The 13,983-nt window shown below is 45.2% G+C and overlaps 1 long non-coding RNA gene across 1 annotated transcript; it reads right to left on the reverse strand.

Annotated features, from left to right (window-relative positions):
- Window positions 1-11,255: 11,255 nt before the first annotated feature.
- LOC125096939 (uncharacterized) lies at window positions 11,256-13,551 on the reverse strand. Its single transcript, XR_007126444.1, has 2 exons — window positions 13,337-13,551; window positions 11,256-11,415 (listed from the first exon to the last, which is right to left on the reverse strand). It is a non-coding gene; the product is annotated as an uncharacterized LOC125096939 (long non-coding RNA).
- Between the last annotated feature and the right edge of the window lie 432 nt (window positions 13,552-13,983).

The following is a 13,983-nucleotide window of genomic DNA, read 5'->3' on the forward strand; positions in this document are numbered from 1 at the left end:
ATAAAAATATATGTTTATAAATAAAGTAATTTTAGATGGAAAAAAAAAAAAACAAGGTGAAAAGGGACAGGTAAAGCTCATTTTAATGAGATAGTTTCTTTAACCCCCTATATCCAGAATAATTTTTCAGCATGTAATCAATACTTTTATAATATTGAGATATTTTATGATCTTTTTTTCATGTTAAATTTTTAAAACCTGGTGTGTACTTTGCACCTATAGCCCTTCTCAATCCAGGTGCAAATGGTTACAATAAAGTGTTGTCCTATCAATACTATAAAGATAAATTTTCTTTAAGATTTATTTGACAGAGAGAGAAGCCTGACGTAGGACTCAATCCCACGACCCTGGGATCATGACCTGAGCTGAAGGCAGAAGCTTAACCGACTAAGCCCCTATAAAGATGCATTTAATGGAAGAATATCTTACACTGCTCCCATTTTAAAATTCAAATTCATTTAAAACTTAATACCAATACCATTAGCTCTAGTTCTTCACAAATACTAGCCCCAAATCAAGCGCTCATTAGCCACATGTGGCTAGTGGCTGTGGTATCAGGCAGTACAGATCAGAAGAAGAGGTTCGAGGGCATGAAATAGAAACCCCAGCTTTCAGCGCTCAGCCAGACAAGACGTGTCCCGGTCTCACCCCACGTGGAGTCCAACATCGGCTACAAAATGTGCGGCGAGATGTCAGCAGTGAGCCAGGCTCCTTCAGTCTTTCTGCTTCACCCATGTTAGGGTGTCACAGTGGGATGTCTCCACCCCTCCCTGGGCATCCGACCTCATTCCAGGGAGGCAAATGTGGGGAGGGGGAGGGCTGACAGGAAAATGATCTTTACCTGTTGAGTCTGCTCTGTTGTTAAGATTTATGAGAAGCCCCATGTAGTGGTTCTTGCTTAAGTATCTGTAGTCAGAACCGTAACACACACAGCCAACCTTACCTGCCCAGGACAGAGCTGGTAAATACAGAGTTTTACCTGGACAGAAGTGGAGTTCCTCTAGGAGAAATAGGAACCAACGGACATTTGGTAGCCCCTGTCAAAGGTGACACCGCAGTTATCATTACTAATACTGCCAACCTTCACCAAGAATCCTTAAAGGAATAAAATAATAAGAGAGGGGAGGAATGTCTCTTCCTTTACCCTGTTTGAGTAGATACGGTAGAAGCAAATGTTCTGAGCATCTGAGCGTGAATGAAGAGTGTGACAGGGCTCATGAGGGGTGGGTCCCCGTCCTCAGGAAAAGGAAGGGTAGCACAGAGCCTCTGTCCCATGCTTCTGCCAAAAAATACCTAGTTCAGGCAAAGGGCTGCTTGTATAGCAGTGAAGATCATCTTCTACAGAGCCAGCTTCTCTCTAGCTGTGTGACCTTGAGCTCCTTGACGTCTCTGTGTTTTCTCACTCACTCTGAGGAAGGGGATTACAGGGACGCCAACCTCATTAGATTATTATGAGAATGAAGTTAGCTAACATTTGAAAGTGCTTAAAACAGGGCCAGGCGCCATAATATGTGCTTTATAAACGTTGCTTAAATAGAAAAATCTCAGCTCTGTAAACAAATTTTGGCTCATTGATTTCCTCAGTGTTCGGTACTGGTCTGAGACACTGTTCTCCCTCCAGGGCTGAATGCAAAGCAAAACTGTCTGTCTGTCTGTCCAGGAATAAAAGATAGAAAATGATGGAGTCAGCAAAGTCGAGAGATCTGCTCAGTGACACACATCACCGAGATGTACCGTTTGGCATTCTATGGCCTGGAAAGTATTGATTCTTTTTGTCTTATGGACAAAACAAAACTCTTCCTAAACTTCAAGACCACGAACGAAGGATTTAGTCGACCGGAAGTAAAGTCCTACCTCTTCCCTGCCCAGCTTGAATGTGTGACTTGGCCAAGATACGCTGCCTTTCTCTGAGCCTTCATTGTCTCATCTGCGAAATGGGGCTCCTAATTCCAGCGTCAAACATTTCCTCCAGGCAACACAACACTTTCTCAGTGAATGCAAGTTGTTTCCTCCCATCTTTTGTCTTTGAAAATCTGTAAGGCAGGAGGAAGTTTGGAAGAGAACTCTTTTGAGAGTCTGAATTTCACAGACAGGCTCAGTGACTTAAACATTAACGAATTTGGAGCCACGTGTACATCAGGGTTTGTTTGTTTAACTAAGTCACATGCAAAGGATGCATCTTGCTTGTGTGGATCAGAAGGCTCCGAGCTTTTGCTCTGAGTGTTTTGCTTTGGGCTCATATCTCAGAGGCATAGTGGGAAGAGCCCAGTCTTTGGAGCTCAGCCTGTCAACTCCTTTAACAAGTGACTTCTTTTCTTTCCTTTTTAACATTAAAAGGGTCTTTTCACTTCTGAAAAATCAAGACCACTTAACTTCTCTAAGCCTCAGTTTCCTTAACTCTAAGTATCTACCTCACAAAATATTGAGGTTGATTAACTAATATTGTGTTCATAAATTGTCCAGCACATAAATTGGGGGCTTGGTAAGCGATAATTGTTACAGAAAGTGAATGATAGAAACTTCGGCTTCTTGTCAAATCACACAGACTCTGTAAAGTGGGTAGAGAAAACAATCTACAGAAATTACCTCTTTCGCTGATGATTTATTTTCTAGATTTCCTGGAATACAGAGTGGAAGAGAACACTCCAAAGCTTTACTGAAGGAGCCGTCAGGTTTTAGTGGCATGAGGACAGTTGACTTCAAGTGAGGTCCAAGGAGATGTGCGATGCTGGAGAATTGCTTCCAAGAAGATCTTTAAAATTGGCTGAGGATCTGAGGCTGTGTGCAAAGCAGTTAAGTCACTGCATAGTTGCAGCAAGACGTCAAGTTGGCTCTTAAAACAGACCCCTCAAATTAGTCTAAGAGCCCTTATAACAAATGAGCCTCTGATTAAGAGATTAATTTGGTATTATTTTGCATTTGCTTCTTTGCCTTTCATAAAATAGTTATCTTCCCTTTAAAAATAGCTTTTGTTTTACTCTTCTTCCCAGCCCCCCAAATCCTACTCTCTTTTAATGTTCTCTCTCATGGAGTGTCCTCTCTGTCATTCCAGAAACCTGAAGGCCACTGCCTCACCTTCAGGCCCACAGTGATTCTATTAGCAGTACCTGTTGGCTTCCTCTCCCAAATATCCCCAGATTCCCCCATTTCTCTGTCCCTGCTCTGCCTTTTCCTCAGAAGCCTCCTGCCCTCTGCCTTTGAGCCTGGCCCTCATCTGTGTTGCACCCAAACTGATCTTGGCCAATGCAAGTCTGCTCATTTCCTTCTGGCTTAAAACCTTCTCCCCTGCTGGTAGTTCTGATGAAGACCCAACCCCTTTATTCAGCCAAGAAAGGCCTGTGGATATGTCCCTGCCTACTTTTCAAGTCTCTTCTCGCTCCCCCAACAATGATCTATGGGGTTGGACGAATGTACCAAGAATTCATTGAATGGAAGCTTCATAATCTACAATGGCTTCCTTTTGCTCCAAACATCCCCCTGACTCTGACTCTGTTAACCCATGTCCCTTCCTCCCCTCTGACAATGACTGTTGACCCACATCCCTTCATTTCCTCCCCACCTCTTTGCACACAAAGCCCCAAAGAGCTCTTCTATGACTGGCCTCTCCCAGTGGGGGCTGCAAAGGAAGTATGGTTCACTGGTCCACCAGAACATACTGGTGGAGAGCTAGGACATATTCAGCCAATCTCCCGTAGCCTCAACCCATCAGAGCATCACACACACACATATACAGGCACCCACAATGCCCCCCAGACTATCACAGTCAAGCCAGTGCCCGGACACTAGACAAGCACTAGGTAGATGAGTGTGGCCAGAGATAGAGCAGCTGTTTCTGAGAACAAAGGGCACATCTCCTCACCAGTTCATAATCCTTTTGTGTTTTTCTCCTTGGTGTTCATCTGTCTATTGATCAGTGTTTACTGAGTATATATAATCACATGTCAGTTACTGCTCCAGGCTTTGGAACAGGGACACTGCCCTCAGAAAGTATAGAGTCTAGTGCAAGAGATAGACACGCTACTTCCTGGCTCTATGACCTTAAGGAAGTCACTTAACCTCCCCGTGTCCCAGTTCCAGTTTACCTATAAACTGAAAATATGGATGTCACCCTCACAGCACTGTTATGGAATGAAATGAAGTAGCATATGTCAATTACTGACTTCATAAGGTTGATATGAGCTATAATGAGATAGTACAAGAAAAGGGCTTAGAATAGTATCAGGATAACGTCTTCAATAAACAATAGTTTTGTGTATTGTTATGTGAACGGAGACATGTAGGGCTGCAGATTGTACCAGTTCTCTGAAGAAAAGGAATTGAGGCCCTGGGGGTGGGGGGAATGATGGGAGGAACTTCTGTGGGTGGAATGACCAAAGAAGGCTCCTCTACAGAGGTAACCGTTAGGACGTGAAGGAGTCTGCTGTGAGACTCAGCGGAGCCAGAGGGCTCGGGCCTGGGATGTAGCAAAACCAAAACGGTTGTCCTAGGCACAGAGATGTGGTTCAAACATTTTTCCTTCAGCTCCTCAGGTGTATCCTCAGATGAGACTCATCACCTTTTGGAGACTCCGTTTTAATGACAATGTCATAAAGGTAAAAGTAATGAAGACAATAATGTCAGTGTGGTAGATTTTAAATAACAGAACTCATGTCAGTCACCGAGCAGAGAACCCTACACATGGTAGGCATTTAATAAATGCTGGGTTGCATCTGCTTCCCATGCCAAGCATCCTCTGAAATTAATGCTTTCCTCCTTCGGACCATTTGCATAACCAGTAAGTCAGACTTGGAAGCCACGCCAATCTAACTCCAGATGCTGGGTCTTTCCCCCTTTACCAGTCTGTCAAAGCCCAGACCTTTGCAGTAGCTGATACATGTCTGGAACACTGATTCTAACTCGCCTTTTCCATGAATTCTCTCTTTACTCCTCACAGTGTCTCAGTGAAGAGGATTCTATGCTTCCCCCCATCTTACAGGGGAGAGGGGAGAGGGGCCCCGAGAATGCGGTGTCTTGCCCAACTTTACCCAGCAGTGGGCTGCCCAGAGTGTCCTCAGCCTGTTAGTCAGGCTCCTGCCCATGTGCAGACTTCCTTCCGGGGCCAGCATGGATGAGGGTTTGTTCTTGTGTTCTCCAACCCCCTCCATTCCTGAGGTTGGATCCTACTCTTGACTACTGCTCCCCTCTTTCAGGAAGGTTCTGTCTTGCTCGGGGCCACGGTGATCTGAGCTGAGCTGGAAGCATCCGCCATGTTTAGTTGTAAATGTCTTGCTTGTGTGTGATGCACCTACCCCTCCAACAGGCTGAAAGCGCGCCTGCCTCCCTCTCTTCCTCACCTGCATCTCCTGTTGGCCACTGCAGAGGTCTGGGGAGCTGTAAATGGTCAAGTCCTGACAGCAGTGGAAGAGAAGGGAGGGAAAGCAAGGAAGAAGATTGGTCCCTGTGATTGTAGAGGATGGAATGGCACTATTTCTTCATAGCTAGAAATAGTGCTGAGTAATCTCTCAATTATAACAGCACTTTTTCTGAGGAAGCCACATTTTCTGAAATAAGAGGACACATTTCTGAGAAGAGAGGTGTGAAGAGTCCACAAGGTTCGGCTGTTAGGATCGGGTTGGGGGTAGTTGTTGGAATTAGTGTCTCGGCAGTATCCACCAAAGGCTACTGACCTTGCCATTTCACAGACAAAGAAATTGAAGCCCAAGCTCATTCAGCTTCTGAATCACTGGCGGCACTGAACGAAATGGTGAAACCCTTTCTCTTTGAGAACCATCGTGGTGTGTGTCCATGCCTGGTCTTGCCAGGTTTAGCGTAAACCTTCTGTGGTCCATATCACGGATCATTGGAGCGTCAGTCCGAGTAAGACCATGACTTCTCACCACATTTCAGGACTCACTCTGACCTCCCCCGTCAAAGCGCCCATCTGATGATGAAATTGTTAAGTTGTCCGAAGCACCCTGGAGAGCAGGCTGCAGGATACTTGTCTGTTCCACGTTTGGGCTGCAGCATCTGGGACAGCTGTAGTCTCCTGCTCTTGTTCTACATCCCAGAGGATCACTTTTCTTGCTCCCTGACTGCTCCACAAGCTCACAAGCTCCTCCTGCCCCCCCGGATCCTCCCATTCTAACTGGAGAACTCACCTTGACAGCATGCCTTTCCTAGATGAGGTGCCCATCCTCTGGGCTCCCAGAGCCCGGGCTTCCCCATGGTATCACGGCCTCCTCCAAACACTCATCCCTCGTCCCCACCGGGCTGTGTTTTCCCGGAGCCCAGGGACCACAGGTGTTCAATAAATGTTAGTCGGGTAGATGAACAAATGACTCATCGTTGTTGTTGCCATCAGTTTGTGGCATCTTTCCACGTAATCAGTTAAGCAAAATTGGGTTTAACATGCATCACGTAAGCCATCTGCATACATTATATCTGACATGTTATACTGGATAGATGGCTCTGAACAGTGGTAGTTTCAGGGAAACTACATACAGATAGCTAGTGTTAGCGTTTAAATAAAAAAAAATGCTATAGCTATTATCTAGATAATTTTAAGGAAGTGGAGGTGGGGAGAGCTTCAAATACAGGGCATTCATTTCCTGTACTCATGAGAAGCATCAAATTTCTGGGTTTTATCAGCTAAAAGTTTGAATGTGTGTTAAATTACTTAACAGTTTGTTATACGTCAGGTGTAGAAAGCCAATAATTTCCAAAAAATGAACTCTACATCCATTTTAATAAAACTGAAGCCGGTATGCCCAAATCTTATTTCTGTTTTTGTTTTTTCTCCTGTAACTGATATCCAGGAAATTCAGGTGATAGTGCCTACGTCCACGATGATCAGACTATGTTTCAGCCCTTCATTCATTCATCCATTCAGCAAATCACTGGGTCTCTCTGCCGGGCTCCACGGAGCTGCAGGGGGATGGCCTCGGCCTCAGGGAGCTCCAGTCTCTGCTCCTCGTCTGGTAAGACACATCTTACACCAATAAGCTCACATACCAGCATGGAAATCACATGTGTGATAAGTGCTCTAAATGGAGAACAGCAGTGATCCGCTGAAGTCAGGTGGTCAGGGCAGTGCCAGCTAGAGGGGGAGCACTTTGTCCTGGGTCCTCATTCTATAGATGGGGAGAAGGAGGACTGAGCATTTTGACTCTTAGAGAAGGCCAGGGACGCAGATGAGATAGACAAAAATCTTCTCTTCCCAGAGCCCAAGATTTCCCCACTCGTCACAGCCTTGCTTAATTGGTTCATCTGCACAAGCACAGAATAAGGCTAGGTTATTTCTGAGATCTTTCTACCTCCAGCAGTCAGTGATCTTACTTGATTAAATCCACTCAAATCCATGCCTTTGAATATTTCCCTTTTTTCTGATCTCATTATGAATCATTGATGAAAACCAATCATGGTGATTCCACTGGGGGAATTATTTTCATAACTATGTTCCTTTTTTTTTTTAACATTTTCTCATAATATCTAAAAACTGTTTTTTTTTCCTCACATAGCATAATTTTTCTCTGAAATGAAATTTTGTGCTAATAGATACAGACACAAACCAATTGATCGAAGATCCATGAGGGTGAAATTGAGGGGAAGGAAAGATATAGCCAGATCATTCATGTTTATTTTAATATCTATATGCAAGGCATTTTCTGAAATAGCCTAAAATAATCTATATTTCATCAGATGGGACTGTCAATAGAACAAAGTCTCGTCACAGAATAAATTCTCTTCAATCTGCAATTAATTAAGCAAAGGGACAAATCATACTTAAAGATCTGTTGAAAGGATATCAACACTATTATTTTTCTAATACAAAGTGATTTTCCCATAATGCACCTGACCCCTCTTTTTTCCCCTCTATAATGCTTGATTGCAAAGAAATTCTTAAAATAGCCAGAGCAGAGTCCTCATTAGAGAAGTTTAGTTGTCTCTGGAATATGTCTCAAATCCCCCAATACTGTCTTCTCCACCTCCCCACTATTCTCTGAGATTTCACCATACTGGTTCCATTCTCTCTAAGACAAATTCCCTGGTAGAGGCAACTCACATTTTCCTCCCTTCCTTTGATCCTCTCATCTTTCCACCCTGTCTCCACGTCCCCCAAATATGAAAACACCTAAACGTTCTGGTGGTGTGGAGCTTGGCACTGGCACCCTTGCATGGAGCAGACAAAGCCCCACAGATCCAAGACAACTCTAGGGTCCCCACTCGTCTGTGCAACAGCACAGCCAAGGCAGGGCAGGGAGGTCTCCCTCACCTCGGCAGGGTGTGTAGAGCAGCGCCCAAGCCTCCTGGCTCTCAAACAGTGACGCTAATTGAGCTGAGTTAAATCTAGATGCGCTGGAGGAGAGTCATGGAATTTGAACCTGGTTCTACTGTGCTCAAGTAGCTGATGGAGAAATATTTATTCAAGTGGGAATAAGGCTTTTTTTTTTTTTCTTCTTTTATTTTTTTTTAATTTTTTTATTTTTTTCAGCATAACAGTATTCATTATTTTTGCACCACACCCAGTGCTCCATGCAATCCGTGCCCTCTACAATACCCACCACCTGGTGCCCCCAACCTCCCACCCCCCACCCCTTCAAAATTCTCAGATCGTTTTTCAGAGTCCATAGTCTCTCATGGTTCACCTCCCCTTCCAATTTCCCTCAACTCCCTTCTCCTCTCCATCTCCCCTTGTCCTCCATGCTATTTGTTATGCTCCACAAATAAGTGAAACCATATGATAATTGACTCTCTCTGCTTGACTTATTTCACTCAGCATAATCTCTTCCAGTCCCGTCCATGTTGCTACAAAACTTGGGGATTCATCCTTTCTTTCTTTCTTTTTTTTTTTTTTTTACAGCTTTATAAACATATATTTTTATCCCCAGGGGTACAGGTCTGCGAATCGCCAGGTTTACACACTTCACAACACTCACCATAGCACATACCCTCCCCGATATCCATAAACCCACCCCCTCTCCCAACCCCCTCCCCCCATCAACCCTCAGTTTGTTTTGTGAGATTAAGAGTCACTTATGGTTTGTCTCCCTCCCAATCCCATCTTGTTTCATTTACTCTTCTCCTACCCCCTCGACCCCCCATGTTGCATCTCCTCTCCCTCATATCAGGGAGATCATATGATAGTTGTCTTTCTCCAATTGACTTATTTCACTAAGCATGATACCCTCTAGTTCCATCCACGTCGTCGCAAATGGCAAGATTTCATTTCTTTTGATGGCTGCATAGTATTCCATTGTGTATATATACCACATCTTCTTTATCCATTCATCTGTAGATGGACATCTAGGTTCTTTCCATAGTTTGGCTATTGTAGACATTGCTGCTATAAACATTCGGGTGCATGTGCCCCTTCGGATCACTATGTTTGTATCTTTAGGGTAAATACCCAGCAGTGCAATTGCAGGGTCATAGGGTAGTTCTATTTTCAACATTTTGAGGAACCTCCATGCTGTTTTCCAGAGTGGTTGCACCAGCTTGCATTCCCACCAACAGTGTAGGAGGGTTCCCCTTTCTCCGCATCCTCGCCAGCATGGGAATAAGGCTTTTCTTTTCATGATCTGATGAAAAGTCATAGGTACATATGGGTTCCAACCCGAACTTTTCTTCACAGCAGTGGTGGGACCTTGGACAAATCCTCTCACTCCCAATGGCCTCGGGGTCCTCATCTTAAAATAGGGATAATACTCTCCATTGGGTTGCTGGGCAGATCAGGGGTAAGCTCATCTGATCTCCTGCAGGGTCTGACTCACAGTCCGTGTCTGCTTCTCATTCCTAGTCAGCGACAGCATCATCACCTCCACCACATGGAGGGTGGCCTTGTGAGCCATGACTTGAAGCTTGGCGCTGTTCTCTAACACATGTTTGCTGAATAATCAAAATTCCACCAGCTTATGTGTTAAACACCTGCTCTACCTATACAGGTTTTCTGCTGTGTAAGATACAAGAAAAAACTAAGACGGGGTTCTAGCCATCAAGGAAGTAACTATTATGTTTGAATAGATCATTTAATCCATCTCATTACTTGGTAACAAACTGGGACAGCTGCAAACTCCCCTGGATGCAAATGGAAAGAGGAGTTTAAATAGTTTATTCCAACTACCTGCCTTGTCTGTCTGGAGCGCTGGAGAAGAAATAAGAACAATTATTGCCTTGTCTTTGTGGCCTGTTGCCAAATGAGACAGGGCAAGAAACTCACCAACCAGATTCCCATTTCCTTTATAAGCTTAAAATCTACCATGGAGAGATGCACCTTTCAGTGAAATATTGGAAATATTGGAAATCAAAGCTTCCTACAAATTCCCTATGTTTTTGAATGCATACTAAAAAAAAATGAATGAATGAACATGTAGTATACATAATTCTGGGCTTTGCTACTAACAATGTCCACAGTATCACGCATTCAAGCCCGTGTTCAGCTAACATCAATCGAGCACCTGCTGTGCATCAGGTACCATGCAAAGTACTTAACCCCATTATGTCAGATCCATATACCAAACCTGTAAGGTGGTTACTTTGATACCCATTGTACAGATGAGGAAACTGAGGGTCAAGGGGCAAAGTGATTTAACTGTGCTTCTTCTGTTAGTAGGGAGCAAAACCCAGTTCCAATACCAAACAATATTCATGTAAATAACAATTACCATATTTATTAAGAGGCTCGAGGGAATTGACTTCCAAAACTGCACCTCCTGCAGTTTTCTGCATTTCATTTCATTTCAGCCTGTTGCAAGGCTGAAAGACATTTTCTCTCCTATGCTACACTCAAGCCAACAAAAACCCAGGTTCCTTTTACCTACAAAATAAATCCAGAATGAACCACTTCTTGTGACCCATCTCTACACTATAGGTGGGTTGCTGTGGGTCTCCAGAGGGCTCTGGCTGCTCTCACCCAGCTGGCAGCAGGCTGCCATGATCTCTGGAGTTGGCGCTCTCCCGTCCCGTGACATTTGCACAGGAAGAAGTCATTCACATCTGCCAGCAGTTTGCGCCATATGATATACGGTTTACATTTTGGTTTTACCCTTGAGTGCCTTTCTCCTCCCTCCAGAATGAGGTCAGCAATCTTCTTGGTTCTCTGATGTATTATTTCCAGAGCCAGCCACATAGTAGGTGCTCGATAAACATGTGATGAAGTGGCATCAAGATGACATAAAGGCCAAGGAATGCAGGGACATCTGAATCTAGGTCAGCTGTGGACTTCTTTCCCAGTGAGGACCATAGGAAGATACATACAGAAGAAACAGTGTAAGGCAGAAATTAGTTAATATTTTATTGTCCAGCTGACATGGACACCAAACCCCAAAGGAGTACTCTGGAAAGCTGGGCTAGACCAGTGGCTTCAAGTGGGGTGCCTAAGAGGTCTTCTACCACCTCATCCACACCAGATTTCCAGTCTTCTCCCCCGTTGATCATCACCTGGAAGTCAAAGAAAGAGAGCCTCTTAGTACTTCTGCTGTCAGTGCAAGAGAGGAGAAGGCAACAGAATCCCAATCAGTAAGGAAGGGAGTGGGGCAGAGGATCACACCCATGTCCTGAACTTTAGGTGCAATAAATCAGCAACCTGGAATCTGACCCGTCCAAGGAGTGTGGCCTCCTTGTCAAAAGAAGGCGGGGTATATCAGAGAACCTGCCCTTCACCGTGTCTTGATCAGGCTATATGCATACAATCTTTGTTGCTTTTGGTCACTCAATGGACCTACACACATTTTCCTGAGTTACTACACTACTGCAGTGTGCAGCCTGGCCCCCCAGATGCCCCAGATGCCCCCCAGCCCTGCGCAAGGTTTGAGTGCAAAACCATTGTGCTAAAACAAAACCTAGTTCCCTTGCAGCCTCTCCACCTGGGATGGCATGAACCATTGCGAAACACGTGAACCATGGTCCAGGGACCTCAGACAAGGTGGCTGGAGGCAATGGCATTCCAGGAGCTTCACTATATAGAAAAAGACCCCAAACTAATCATTTTATTTCATGACTCTACAGATGGTCCAGGATCTGTTGTACAGGTCCAGCTGGGGGGCCTCCTGGGGCAGCAGTTCCCCGAAGGCTGGACATCCAGGATGGTTCCCTCACGTGGCTGTCAGTTGATGGCGGCTGTTGGCCAGCATCCCCTCTAGGGCTGACGAGTCGAGCTTCGACATGTGCCTTCTCCACTTGGCTTCAGCTTCTGCATCAGAGCGGCTCATTCCAAAAGCGAGCACGCCAAGAATGAGCATCCTACAGAGGTCCAAATGGATCTTAAAGGCTTCTTAGAATCCAGCCACAGAAGTTCCAGAATATCACTTGTGCTGCATCCTATTACTCAGACAAGTCCCTCAGGCCAAGCAGATTCAGGAAGATGGGCAGTAAACTGCACCTCTTGATGTGGGAAGCTATATGCATATATGGGGAGGGGAGGGATGGACAGGGGCCATCTTCGAAACCATCTACCCCAGACACTCTTCCTGGAAGAATCAAAGAAAGCAGGCAGAGTGTCCTTGCATAAGAACCAAGGAGACAGAATGGATGCCAAGACACAGGAGGAGAAGTAACATTGGAGATTCAAGGTTTTTTAAAGATTTTATAGATTTATTTGAGAGAGAGAGAGAGAGTGCATGAACAGGGGGAAGAGAAGAGGGAGAATCAGACTCCCCGTTGAGCAGGGACCACCCCACCCAGATGTAGGGCTTGATTGCAGGACTCTGAGATCATGACTTGAGCCAAAGACAGACACTTACGGATTGAGACACCCAGGCACCCCGGAAGAGTCAAGCTTTTAAGTGAAAACTTCTCAGCCTTCAGGTGAAGGCAGCAGATCAAAATAGGGCACATGGGAAGGTGGCCTAGGGTTGAAGGTACTGGGCACATCAGGAGACAGGAGCGGACTCAGTCCAGTCCAGCTGCCATAAGCTTTGTTTCCATTAGTTGGTAAAGTGATGAGGGGTAGAGCCCTACAAATGCAAGGAGCTCCAACAAAAGCCTGATTCTGAAATGTTTATCCACCTAGATCATTAGGATAGCTCCTAGAGGGCTGAAGAACGAAGGAGTTTCTGCCAGTGGAATCCAGTGAGCATACACCCCTCCAAGTGAAGGAAGTGTGCTAATTTGATCAGTGTAGATAATCCAAGAGGAAAAAAAAAAAGTGGTTTTTTAGAAGGGAAATCTGATCAAGCAGCCCATGTCCTCAGTGGGCCTCCATCGATCGCTCAGACGGCGCTCCCAACTGGGGTACTCAACCCCAGCTGAGTGCTGAGCAGGACACAGCAAAACACGGATGTCCTGCCTGGGTCAGAGTGAATCATAGTAACAAATCGAACATTGTTATTAACTTCAAACAAACAAACAAACACGAAGATACCTTGGTCCGGTGTGCCAGCTTCAAATTGTTCAGGTAAAAGTTGACATTTCAAGACATTCCCCACTTTGGGTGGCTGGTCCTGACACAGAAGACCGCCCTTAAGAGGGGTTTCAGACAGCACGTTTGGGGAGGCACCTCCCTTAGTGAGTGGGGCCCTGGTTGCCTCTTCTTCCTTAGTCAACTAACCCAGTTCAACAAACATTTCACAACTCATCAGCGGCAGCACTGGGAAGTGGTTACAAACAGAGCTGCTACCCGTCACTGGCTGGGTGACCTGGGGTGACCCTACTACTAGCTGGCCTGACATCTCTGAACCTCAGCTCTGGTTTCATCTTTCCTTAGTCTGGGGTTAGCAGCAGCACCTGCCTGACAGGCTGTAGTGAAGACTGATTAGTAATTAGCTCAATAAGTATAAATAATGGTTTTTATTATATTCTAGGAAAATAGCATTATGCTCTCATGCCTCTGAGCCTTTGCATGTGTTAGTCTGCATGACCCAGAGTTTGGTCTCCATGTTGTGTCCCCGGGAAAGCATTCTCTTAACCTCCTCCTGCCTTGCCTGCCTCCCCAACGGGCAGTCAGGTTAGGGACTATTTCCTCTGGGTAACCCTTGTCCTTGGGCTTTTGTCTCTCTTAGCGTATAGCAC

This window comes from Lutra lutra, chromosome 4 (assembly GCF_902655055.1).
Source record: "Lutra lutra chromosome 4, mLutLut1.2, whole genome shotgun sequence".
Taxonomy (NCBI): Eukaryota; Metazoa; Chordata; class Mammalia; order Carnivora; family Mustelidae; genus Lutra; species Lutra lutra.